Raw genomic sequence first — 10,628 nt, 5'->3', positions numbered from 1 at the left:
TATCCCACAAAAAGATGGGTCCTTGCTTCCAACTCGATGTTGCACCTCCTTCAGGCTGTTTTAATTTGTTAGAAAAACATATGAAATTTTGAGGATTTTAATGCTATAAGAAACATACACATAAATGCATATGAAACAAATGATCCTACCTTTTCTTTTTCAAAATTCCTATGGAATGAACAATTCTACGAAGATTTCAGAGAAAAGTTACCAAAAGCTCCAACCTCTTCAAAATTTCTTATTTTTAAGTCTATTTATTTCATCCGATTTAAACCGACCATTCCTGTTTTTTCCTATGTTTTACATTTTTCTATTTTGCACTTACGATCTATTCAACATCATGTGTTTTCCTTGTTCCTTCATTTTTTTTTCAATCTTATGTTTCAAAGGAGCCCTTAAAATTGTGAGGTTTTATATGATTTTTAGCTAATTGATCTGAAATTTCTATAAAACTTATGCATTCGACCTCTATAAACCCAATCCACATAAATACCAGAGTTGTAGAGTTACAAATAAGAAATTGATATACTATGTACTACTCCATTCCAATGACGTGTTAGGCCTATTTTTTTTCCTTACACATAAAATGAGATGAGTCATTAATGTAATTAATGTAGAATTGATTAAGTATTAACTATTATAAATTAAAAAATATAGAAAATTATTCACGAAGTACGCTATTTAACAGTTTTGTAAACGTGCTCATAAAAAAGGGAATAGCCAAATCGAATAGCCCATTTAGTGAATGTTGTATGCATCACATTCCCTACAGCTTAATTCTTTTTTTAATTTTGATAGTGAGTTTAACAGGCACAGAGGATGCTTATTTGGTCGGTGCAATTGCGCCGAAATGCTGATGGCCGGCGTCATCCATGCATGTTTCGACAAATACGAGACTGACCACTCTGACTCGGTAATTACTTTTCTTTCATTGGAAGTAAGTACAGCAGAATGGATCGAGTCAAAATGTTTTTTTTTATGGCTGAGATAGCACCAATCTTACTTTTTTTTATAGACTAGATGAACATATTCCTGTCGGATTTGCCATACTTTTTTTGTCTTCATTTTTTTTCTTCTTTTGAAATGGTCTGCTAGCTAGCTGTCCGTGAGAATCTTTGTTGGGAGTAGAAAAAACTCAAAAGCATGCCTTTTTTACTTGGACTTGCTGTGCTGTATGGTCATATATATATTTCCTCTTGTCCAATTAAAAGTATGTAGGGGGAGAACATCTCAATCGTGTTGTTGAAAATTGAAACCAATTTGCCTTCAATCTGGTTAAAGGATGTGGATTAAATAAGACACATGATTTGGCCTCTTAGCACTGATCTCCTTTCTTTTTCACTCTTCTTCCCGGCATTATTGGAGATGTTTAATCACGAAAGCTAGCATGGAATATTAAACACGTCTCTCCATTCTCAGATTTGGTTACATGATCATGTAAAGAAAAGAATTAAGCCAACAGCTCACAGAACAATTAATCATCGTGTTAATTATGTGTCTTAATTATCGTCCAATTTGTTATCTAGATTCTGTTGAAATTAAGGCGTTATTTTTATGTGTAATGTAGAGCTTTTACGTCCCATCATTCCAATTATGCTTATACTTATCCATATAGTTCAACTAAAACTAATTTGTGTATAAAACCTTTATATATATGTCCTTAGCAATTTAAAAATAAATGTTGTAAAATATAGTACGACAAAAAAAATACAAAATCAAGTCTAAAATTAAATTTCAAAATTCAAAATTAAGTTTTAATTTATCTCTCTATCTCAATTTACCAGAAAGCTCTTTGTTATTTGTGAGTAATGAGCTGATTGGTGAAACTATACGTCTGCATTAGCGCGCTGCAATAGGTAAAGCTTGATCTAGTGGTGAACTGGTGAAGTGGTGATGGCACTTCGGTTGCGTGCAAGTCAGAGTCAATCCTATATCGACATGTCAACGGACTACAAATGGGATTTGAAGGGACGATATAAAGATTTTGAACGTGGTATTCATGTGTTCAATTAAAAATAACAAACTTTCTGTCCTAAAAATATAGTTTGGTTATTTTATAAGTACTATTTAAAAACGATGTGACACCAGCATGTGTATAAATTAATTAATTTCTGATCCATAATGATTAACAATAACTTGAATTTCTCTTTGTAATATGAGACTTTTTATGGTTCTTTAGAAAATACTGGAAGATATCATGCTTGTATGTAAATTTTGGTATACCTCTCAATATCCTTATAATTAATGTATCAGGAGGTACTATATATAAATTAACAGTAAATATTTTTGGTATCTACTTATTTACGACAGTAAAATTTCTCCTAGAATACTTTCATAATATAAAACGGAATAATGCTCCTGTATTCTCTATTTGAGATTATTCTTCCCCCCTATGGCCATACCGTACATCAAAATCAGACGGGCTTGCTTCAGTTCTCTGGCTCTTGAAAGTTGAACAATCCCAAATTTTCTGGCTCTTAAGAGTTGAACACCCATTTTTTCTCAGTTAACTTATAACACGCTATGACGATTTTCTTTTGCGTTGAGATCTCCATGTGTTCTCCTTTTACCCGGCACCAAAAGGCCACAAAAACTTTCAGATTTCTCCGCATGAGGCTTTACACATATGCCTCTGATGGCGACCAACGTGGTTGGACCGCCGATAACTAACACTAACCTATCATATTCAGCAATATCCCTGGAATAATTTTCAGTCACAGAGGGAATGAACGAGCTAGCTAGGCATGCAGCCAGGTCAACACAACTTGCTTTGAACGCTTCTTGCAAGGCCCATGACGACGTAACCAGGACAGCAATTCACAAGGTTGCAACACGCTAGCAAAAAAATGGGATTATCTGTGGCTAGCTTCGTCAAGCCGTGTGCTACTGCACTTGCACTACCAACTTGCAAGTCCAGTTCGTCCAACTGAAGTACATGACCCTGCTATATGGCTAGGCCAAGTAGTCGCAACTAATGAAGGCTTGTTCGGACGGCAAGAATTTTCGCATGGACTGCTAGGATTTTCGTGTGTTTCATACATTATATATAAGTTATTTTAGTATATCGTAAGTCAAACTCTGGTCAAATTTAATTAGTTTCACAAAATCCACGACTGAAAATATATTTTTAATATATTTATCTCTTTATCTTTTTTTGAGTGTTTCTATATTTTGTGCAAACTTAGTCAAACTTAAAGTAGTTTAGCTTAGACAAACGTAACTAAAATGATTTATACTATTTAATGGAGGGAGTGATGTGGATAAATCGTTTTAGTTTTCTCGGCGCTTTACTAAATGTAAGTCACCGTTTTTAATCTTACAGTACTTTTGCACAGATGCATGTCCATTTGCCCTTGCTAAATGCAAGCCATTACTCACAAATAAACAGATCATCTTTTTCAATGTAGTAAAAATGAAAGGTAACTTAGTCATTTGAGCTGGTTTCTTAATTTATGTGTACAAGTTTAAACAACTTACATTTGAAATCAAAAGGAGTAAACAAAATTTCTTTGAAAATCCTCCATATTGCGGATTAGCAATTTTAAGATAATGTAAATATGCAAGATGATAAGCTTTGACGGATCATATACACTGCCATTCCCATGCTCGTTTGTCTCGACGTGATCTGAAATGTTGCAACAGAAGTAGGGCAAAATACAGTGAATTATATTTGTTGATATTTGCAATCGTGGTCGATCTGAATGCAGTGTCCACAATGTCGATCTGAATACAATATATCGTGGCACGGTGGCACCCCAGCTGTCTTGATGTTCAGAAAAGTAGGAGCAAATGATGTTCTCTTTTTGAAATTGTGTGCTTTTTGTCACCCCCAATATAGCTTGTCGATTCAGACCAGCCAATTAGTTAGAATATTTAAAGTACAGGCTACTACTTTGTATATGTTTGACTACCCATTTGTTAAGAAAACGAAATATATGGTATGTATGAGAGTCAAGAAAAATGATGTCTTTTGCTCATTTTTCTCTTCTGATCTCGTTTTGGACGACAAAGACTTCATACCGGTTCAAGGTATCTTGAGGGCCTGTTTGGCAAGTTACGTCAATTCTATATTTCTGTTCACCTGTAAAGTTGTCAGGCGTACATTGAAACTTGACTTTAAAAAAGAGAGAGAATTTCGTTTTGTTTAGTAGATGCTAATAAAGAGAGCACATTTTCTACGATAAATTTGTAACACCTTTGGATACTTCAAGACTACGAGGTTATTTCGATTTTCGAATGTGTAGTACATAGCTCGCTATCGTTGCTCGCCTATGGTGAAAAGGGTTTGTTTTTTAGAGATTGGGTAACTGACCGCTGTGTCACTGAGAGACAAAACCCAATGATACATCTATACCTTCTATACCCACTACTTAGTACTATAAGCTTAACATCTAAATATGACACATGATCACTCACTAGCAATATTTATCTATGGTATTTTAAAGCTCATGGAACCATGACATATATACAATTTATTACTCCAAGCATACCAAATCATGTCAATTATCATCCTCACATCATTTTCACATTATTTAACATATATATCCATAATTTATATTATATATAGCATAAAATCATCCATGTATTCCATAGCAAAGCGCAGGGTTTCAACTAGTTAATTACTACAAATGATCCACCCTAAGTGGAGTTGAGTTAAATAAAGCAACCAGTTTTCAACAAGATAAAGAATTTCAATTTGAGTAGATTCTACTGTTAGACCTGCATAATACTCTGCTCATCAAAAACCTGCACAAGACATTTTGATATTCCTCGGGTGCATTTGCATGCTTTGGCAACTATATATATTAATTTTTTTTAGATAATGGATTAAACCAGCCTCTACATCCAAACGGATATACACAGCCAACTATATATATTAATAGAAGTAAACCACCTTTTAGATTAAGAGATGAATCTTTCTTGTGGGGGGACACAATATGAAGTTAATGGAATCTTTCAAGGCTATTGCAGATTTGCAAGTGGTCTGTCTAACAAACCGAACCCTCTTATGTTATGGAAAGATCAATGGAATGGGCATCAGGCACATTCTTTTCATTGATAACAAAGTCTAATATCATACTGGAACTAGTTTCTGAACAGGATGAACTAGGCAACATCTTTAACCTGTCTGTCAGTGGAAGCCTACAACCAGTTTGAGGACCAACATGCCATCCTACAAGATCTGAGTCTCTATGACCAGAAGGATGTTTGTACTATTTGGAACTCGGATCAATACTCATCATCAATAAAAGGATACAAATGTTTCATTGGGGACTGTAAACATTGCAGTTTCTTTTAACTGGTTTATGGAAATGTTGCTCACAACCAAAGCACAAAGTCTTTTTTTTTTCGCTGATACTCAATATTAGATTGAATACAAGAAAATTTTTGAGACCAGATTACTACTTGTGTTGTGTGTAATCTGAGGCATGAAGAAACTCTCCAACATCTCTTCTTCACATGTCCTTTTGCGCTACAATGCTGGGATTTTTTTTATCGATCTACAAGAATGAGATATGTCTTACTGTAGGAGGCAATTGAACTATTGAATATATGAAAATCAAGTTGTAAGTCCCTATCTACATGGAGATCGTAATTGCAATGTCCTGGATAATCTAGATAACAGGAAACAACAAGATCTTCAGAAGCATTAATTCTCTAATTTCTGTTTGTCAAGATCATTTTAGAAAAGAATTTGCCATGGTTATCCATAGAGAAAAAGCTAGATACCTTCCCATCATTCCACAATGTCTAGACAATTAATTACTACCAATCAATGAGGAACAATGTTTGATGGTCTGGCCAATTAATTCTGAGGACTAGCACTCACGCAATCGTTACTCCATCCTTTCGATTTTGATTGTTATCAACCTTTCCTTGGTACATTGACCTCATATGAAGGTTAGCTCCTACAAGACAATGAAAGAAAGATGCAAGAGAACATGGAAAGGACACTAGATCAATATCATAAATTTGGGGTTTTAATGTGAACGTTAAGGGATTATGGTTACCTATTTATGAGAGTAAGGGTAGAGGAGTTTGGCCAGAAGGCGTATGTGTTATTGGCCGATTAGGATTGCAGGCCGCAAAAACACTTCGAATGAGTTCTGAAAGACTACAACCCAAGTTCAGTAAATATAAAAGTACTCCTCAATAAGATTCCATTTTAAGTTATGCTTGTATGTTCGGAGGAAGAAGAGCTAGAATACATACCCTTCGTGATAAGTTTGCACCTTGACTTGATCACTTGGCTTAGAAAGTGCCTCCTCATTGATCCATGCCATGATTCCTAGTTTCCTACAAACAATATATTTATATATACCTAAGAAAGAATGATAGTGGGAGTGATGAGAACCATTGGATTGACATCCAAGTGGGTAGAAAAACGACTAAAAATTTCAATCTAGACACTCCCAAACCTAAAATTTTTCTCATCTAGAACTTTTCATAAGGAGCATGATTTGAGTGGGTTGATAAAGTCATGGTTTACTATGTTTAAACTTCACACACCTATTTTGCTATCGCTAGGCAAAATTGACAATCATGTGCCAGTTTTTTTTTTTTAAAAAAAAACCAAAATACATGTTCATATTAATAGTATAAGCACTTCCATGACACATGCATCCAAATGTCTATGACAATGTCTATCGCAGAACTGAGCTTTGACCATTCTGAAGTACCTTTGAAATTATTTTCTAGATTAAGGTCGCTTGAGCAATGTCGATCTTTTAGGAGAAAACTGTTTTTACAGACCGGCCACCCCTCATTTGCAATTTCGAAATATCCATCATGGTCTTCAGTATTTTGATGCACTCCTCTCATTCCTGATGTACTGTAGCTTATCTGGCACATCAATGTAATTACAAAACAGAGCAAAGATTGCACTAAGTAATGTTAATTAGCCCCTGATCAAGGCCGGGCCTGCATTCAGGGGAGTAAACACCATGTCCTACATCACTCATATGCAATTACTGAGACCATATGCATGATTGTCTGCTTGCTTGCACGCTGCTAGCACAAGAGTCAACAGATGGGGTACCTGTACTTCCTTTGGCACCTAGCCTGAACACACATTGTCACTGATAACATTTCTGGAATCTAGAACACTGGGTATTTGTCTGTGCAATTCCATGGAGAGACCCCCAAAAAGACATCAATCGATCATCAGGCAACTCTGACCATCAGGATAGTAACAAGATTTTTTTTTTAATAGATAATGGAGGATAGCAACAAGAAGTTAACCTCTGCGATGTCGGAAACAAGCCACATCCATGTATGAAACTTGCAGCTGCATTATATTGGAGATGATGAATTGATGATGTGAATTTATAGCACTCTGGATGCTGTAGGACAGCAGCAATCAATGATCAATATGTTGGAACTTTTGTGGTTTTATAATGTCTTCTTGGACGGCTCGACCACTCTTGCTCGATCTTCTCACATGAATTATGCATGAGAACTGGCTATATTTTACATATATATGATCGAGCAAATAATGCATCAAGAGTCACATCACAGTGCAAACATTGATGTAAGTATGTAACGAGATGGCTGGCCTAGTACAATGTTTGGTCTTCTGTTGCCTGACCATTAGCGGAGCATGTATATATATAGTACTAGTACTGCTTGCAATGCTTAAAATAGCAGACTTGCAAGCGTTTGTTACCTGAATAAATTGAGAGAAAATGCAAGAAGGGGACCAATAATTTACACTCTTAAACCTACAAAATACAGGTAGTAGTTAGTTCTGACATGAATCCCATAAGCACTACAGATAGGCAGCAAGTGCTAGCAAATGGCAAATTCCAGTGCAATGTACTGAAAGATAAGTTGCATATAGATTCAGTTAAGTATTGTCAAACAGTGCCTGTAATCTTCTTTTATATTTTTCAGATCATTTACCATCTATCTAGCCATCTGATCTGCTTCATGGAAAGACAACCAAAATATTTGTTATTGCAAGTGGAGAACTCTGAAAACTCAATTACAAGAGCATTTGCAAGTATGCAAGAACGAAACCTAGTATAAAAAAATATAACTTGCAAAGACTGAAGGTGAAAGACTAGCTACAGTACGGTAAGCAAAAATAGATTCAGGTACGATGAATCTAATCGATCGATCTACTGGATCATACATGATGTTTACTAGATTGAGTTTTCATCAATACCATAAATAAAGTTGCACACACCTGTTCTTCATGGTAATCTTAGTTTATATTTCTGAAGCTCTAGGCAAGGGCCGAAGTAGTAAGAACCTCCGCATTCGTCTTACCTACCTTACAAGATAGCTTCATAGTTTTCAGACAGGAAACAACAGCTAGTAGCTAGCAACAAACCAAATTAGTCATCATCAACAAAACTAAAAGAAAAGGTTCCATCTTAATTTATAGAGCTTTCATGCATGCCCTGAGATAATGATGGACAAGGAAATCACAGAAGAATAAGAGCGACCAAACCATTCAAGAACATGCAGACGAGGAAGAACAGGAGACAAAAACTCAGTAAATGCATGCATTGTTCCATCAGAGGAGTAAAGAAAGAAAAACTTTGGAGAGAGGAGAGGAGATCGAGATCAAAACGTTATTGCGCAAGAACCGCACAACCATGGCCATAGCCAGCGCATCGCCGTCGATACCTATCCTTGACATGATCAATAAACAAGCCTTCTTTAATTTTGAGCTTTTCTCTTATCTGAAGATCAACAGGGGCTCTGGATGAACATGATAGGCATGGACAACGATGCGGTGTCATATGGAATCGTTGCGCGGTCTTGAGCAAAACGCCTCTCAAACTTCATGTACACACACAAAGAATGTGCAGACACATTACCTGGGGGCAGCAGGTAGGAGAAGGATCAGAGATAAGCGAGGAGAGAGCTGGGCTACGGACATATGTCAAGATAGTCTGGATGGCCTATAGACTGCTATACAAGGTGCTCCCTCCGTTTCATATTATAAGTCGTTTGATTTTTTTTCCTATTTAAAATTATTTAGGTTTGACAAAAAAAAATTAGCAAAATGCACAACACTAAGTTAGTTTCATTAAAATTGAAATTAAATATTTTCGATAATATGTTTGTTTTATATTAAAAATACTACTATATTATTCTAGAAACTTGGGAAAACCTAAAGAAATTTGACTAGGAAAAAACTAAACAACTTATGATATGAAGCAGGAGTACAAGTTTGCCCAGATGGTACTTTAAGATTTGTGCAAACTTTGATACAGGTTTTTTTTAAAAAAAGAATATATTATATTAGTGGTATACGAACCTGTGAAGTGGGTGCAATATTGTCAATTTTAAAAAAAGAGTATTTTTTTTATAACCTAAACTTATAAGATGCCAATTTCCATGTAGGAACATTCGTAGTTTGTGTAAACGAAGGCTAAAACAACAAACCATGCATGGCTGATCTTACTAACGTCTACTCCTCTACGTAATTCTACTCCTCTACGTAATTAGAATGCCACATAAGCATATACATGTTCACTTAACCATAAGTTATACATATGCTCAGATGAAGGCCAGGTGCAGGGATAGAGAGAGGTAAAAGAAGAAAAAAAATAGAAACCAAGTACATAGTTTGTTTTCAAATATAACATGCCTAGTACCCTAGTCATGTACTCCCTCTGTTTCAAAAAAAGACAAACCCTAGTTTTCGTGCTCAACGTTTGACCGTCCGTCTTATTTGAAAAAATTATGAAAAAAATTAAAAAGACAAGTCATGCATAAAATATTAATCATGTTTTATCATCTAACAACAATGAAAATACGAATTATAAAAAAATTTCATATAAGACAGACAGTCAAAGTTGGACACGAAAAACCAGGGTTTGCCTTTTTTGGGACGGAGGGAGTATGCGCGTATGTGTGGCATCTTAATCAGCATCCACATAAGCAAGATTAGGTATGGTGTACTATGTTGACTTCGGATCGCAAACATTTTGTTGCAAGTTTATGAACTGAAATAAGCGTTTATTAGAAGTTTGTGTACAGTTCTTTTTTTTCTTGATAATTGTGCTATAGAAGTGTCGTTCAAGAACAGAGTTCTTTTGGATGAGGGAGTAATTTTCTTCCCTTACCGCTAGCGTAATTTACTCTTTTACAAAAGTTTGGATTGAGCCCTCCACCCATAACACGGGAAAAAAAAATCATGTACCAGTTTAGAATCATGAGCGACGACCAAAACCCTAACCGGCCACCACCTCTCCCCTCCCTCCCTGACCTCGTTGCCACCTAAAGCGGGTCACCGGAAACTATGTGGCAAGATAGGACTACGTCTTAGGACTGGAGCTCGGCTTTGGCCACTGTATTTAACACGGAAGAAATGGGTGGCACGTGAGCGACAACAGCGGCCGGTGCAGAGCAGAGCAGGTGGTGCACCTGTGAGGAGAAATTGGTGAACATGGCGGCGCGAGGTGGAGTTGGTTGTGGTGGCACGGAGAGAGGCCTACCATGGCAACGACGCGAGAAGTTGGACGTGCTAGGGGCGCACTGGCGAGGCGTGAAGGGAGGAGGCCAGCTGTGGGGTGGGGGTGAGGGGAGGGGCCGTGGCCGGTCTGTTACTCTGTTGGTGTCTCATAGAAGGTCCAACTACATATCTTGGTGCTCCGTGTGGGTTTTACCAA

At 36.5% G+C, this 10,628-nt stretch overlaps 1 long non-coding RNA gene across 2 annotated transcripts; it reads right to left on the bottom strand.

The window, feature by feature from the left end:
- Positions 1-5,268: 5,268 nt before the first annotated feature.
- LOC9270966 (uncharacterized) lies at positions 5,269-8,916 on the bottom strand. 2 transcript variants are annotated; one of them, XR_010739680.1, is made up of 8 exons: positions 7,667-8,847; positions 7,243-7,343; positions 7,040-7,118; positions 6,681-6,843; positions 6,214-6,297; positions 6,012-6,107; positions 5,831-5,909; positions 5,269-5,501 (listed from the first exon to the last, which is right to left on the bottom strand). It is a non-coding gene; the product is annotated as an uncharacterized lncRNA (long non-coding RNA). The 2 variants fall into 2 exon arrangements; XR_010739681.1 differs by lacking the exon at positions 5,269-5,501 and having other exon boundaries at positions 5,616-5,909; positions 6,012-6,115; positions 7,667-8,916.
- Positions 8,917-10,628: the final 1,712 nt, after the last annotated feature.

The sequence above is a fragment of the Oryza sativa genome, chromosome 2 (genome assembly GCF_034140825.1).
Source record: "Oryza sativa Japonica Group chromosome 2, ASM3414082v1".
NCBI classification, from domain to species: domain Eukaryota; kingdom Viridiplantae; phylum Streptophyta; class Magnoliopsida; order Poales; family Poaceae; genus Oryza; species Oryza sativa.
This window is presented reverse-complemented; position numbering and strand designations above follow the sequence as displayed.